This window comes from Nomascus leucogenys, chromosome 14 (assembly GCF_006542625.1).
Source record: "Nomascus leucogenys isolate Asia chromosome 14, Asia_NLE_v1, whole genome shotgun sequence".
NCBI classification, from domain to species: domain Eukaryota; kingdom Metazoa; phylum Chordata; class Mammalia; order Primates; family Hylobatidae; genus Nomascus; species Nomascus leucogenys.
Window position 1 is genome coordinate 89,800,777 of NC_044394.1, and position 2,571 is coordinate 89,803,347.

The 2,571-nt window shown below is 45.2% G+C and overlaps 1 non-coding gene across 1 annotated transcript; it reads right to left on the reverse strand.

Annotated features, from left to right (window-relative positions):
- Nucleotides 1-1,747: 1,747 nt before the first annotated feature.
- Nucleotides 1,748-1,851, reverse strand: LOC115838435. Its single transcript, XR_004033462.1, has one exon. It is a non-coding gene; the product is annotated as a U6 spliceosomal RNA (small nuclear RNA).
- Nucleotides 1,852-2,571: the final 720 nt, after the last annotated feature.

The window sequence follows — 2,571 nt, forward strand, 5'->3', positions numbered from 1 at the left end:
CCTTTTTTTTTTTTTTTTTTTTGAGACTTGCACTGTCGCCCAGGCTGGAGTGGAGTGCAGTGGCATGATTTTGGCTCATTGCAACCTCCGCCTTCTGGGTTCAAGCATTCTCTCACCTCAGCCCCTCAAGTAGCTGAGATTACAGCAACCTGCCACCACACTTGGCTAATTTTTGTATTTTTAGTAGAGACAGGGTTTCGCCATGTTGGCTAGGCTGGTCTCGAACTCCTGACCTCAGGTGATCCACCTGCCTCGGCCTCTCAAAGTGCTGGGATTACAGATGTGAGCCACCACTCCTGGCCATCAACTAATGTTTTTGATTAGTTCAAGCCCCAGGAATTGGGGGGAAGAGTGATGAGAGCGAGGGGCCAAAATGCAAAATGCATGGCTTAGGTGTCATAGTCAAGTGATGGGCAACCTCTGAAGGTTTCTGAGCAGCAGGTGTCTGATATGAGATGAAAATAACAAAAGGACCCTCTATTTACCACTTGATGCATACTTAAGTCATAGCGCCTCCACAGGGTGGGTAATATCCCCATTTTACAGACTTGGAAACTAAGTCTTAGAGAGGTTAGTAATTTACCCAAGGAAGCCAAAATTTAGTAGACCTAAGATTTGGACTAAGGCCTGTCTTGTTCTAAAATGCACATTTTTTTCCTGCACTATGCCACTTTGTTCTAAAATAGCAGCCAGAAAAAAAATAGAAATGGAAGGGAGGGACTTGGCTGCTAAGCAGAGAGGAAGACATGAGGGAAGAGTTGCAGTTTTTTGTTTTGAGTGGGCCTGGATAACGGGGAGAACACAGAAATTTGCCAGTCAAGAGGCATAGCTGACTGGAGGGGGCGGGCACAGAGAACAGGAAAGAGCAGGTGAGGAGACGATTGTAGGGGTGAAGGGAATTTTTCCCTTCCACTCTGACAGTTTGAGTCTGCTGAAATACACTGGCAGTAGATTAACAGGAGAAAACGCATACAAATTTACTGATATGCAGTGTGCATGGTTACCATACAGAAAATGAGACTCAGAGAAGAGCCAGGTGGCTGAAGCTTAAAGAGCACCATCTTTACAGAGGAGAGGGAGATGAGGGGAGGCTGGCAATATTGAGAGGTGGTCAATGATTTTTAGGGAAAAGGAACGAGCCCAAACAATGCCTGGGACAAAGTTCCTCTGAGCTCTGGGAGCTGGAGGTTGTGACAAATTTCAGGAAGGTGAGGTGCAGGACTTCACTGTAAATAAAGGTTGTCTTACTATGCAGATAAAGTCTCCTAGATAATCTCAGCTGTCCTCAGGCGAATAAACGAAAAGTCTGTTTGGATGTGGTGACAACTTTTGGTCTTTTTTCTTCTCTGGTAGTTAATATTTCCTGGTTATTTGATGAGAGTCCTAGGGAGGAAATTTTAAGACAATTGCATCTATTTTTTTTCTTTCTTTTTTTTTTTTTTTTTTTTGAGATGGAGTTTCGCTCTTGTTGTCCAGGCTGGAGTGCAATGGCATGATCTCAGCTCACCAAAACTTCCGCCTCCCAGGTTCAAGTGATGCTCCTGCCTCAGCCTCCCGAGTAGCTGGGATTACAGGCATGTGCCACCACGCCTGGCTAATTTTGTATTTTTAGCAGAGATGGGGCTTCTCCCTGTTGGTCAGGCTGGTCTCAAACTCCCGACCTCAGGTGATCCACCCGCCTTGGCCTCCCAAAGTGCTGGGATTACAAGTGTGAGCCACCGCACCCCGCTCTTTTTCTTTCTTTCTTTTTTTAATGGATCCCTTCACAAATTTGCATGTCTTCTTGCTCATGCGGCTATGCTAATCTCTGTATCATTCCAATTTTAGTATATGTGCTGCCAAACCAAGTACACAATTGAATTTCTTTTGGTTTCTCAGTCAGTTAAGGGAACTTTCAGACAGCCCCTGCATGCATGTGGGGTGGTGAAACAAGACTTTAAAAAGTCCTTGGTTCTGAGGCAGCTTGTAAGTCCTTCCAATTTCCTTTCATTCAAAAGTGCTCAGAATGCCAGAGGAGCATACTTTGGGGTATCATTCTCTGAGCCCCGACATGATGATGACTCATTTTTAGAAATGCAGAATTCAGCATTCCGGGAGACATGCAGGTGGAAATATTCAGTATGCTGTTGAAAAGTTTGACAAGCTGGGTGCAGCGTTCTCTTCTGTAATCCCAGCACTTTGCGAGGCTGAGGCAGGTGGATCACTTGAAGTCAGGAGTTTGAGACCAGCCTAGCCAACATGGTGAAACCTCATCTCTACTAAAAATACAAAAATTAGCTGGGCGTGGTGGCACATGCCTGTCATCCCAGCTACTCGGGACGCTGAGGCAGGAGAATTGCTTGAACCCAGGAGGCAGAGGTTGCAGTAAGCCAAGATCATGCCACTGCACTCCAACCTGAGTGACAGAACCAGACTCCATCTCAAAAAAAAAAAAAAGAAAGAAAAGAAAAGCTTGACGTATTCATTCATTCTCTTCGCCAACGTTAACTAAGCATCTATTCTCTTTGTTTGTTTGTTTTTGTTTTTGAGACAGGATCTCACTCTTGTCACCCAGGCTGGAGTGCAGTGGCG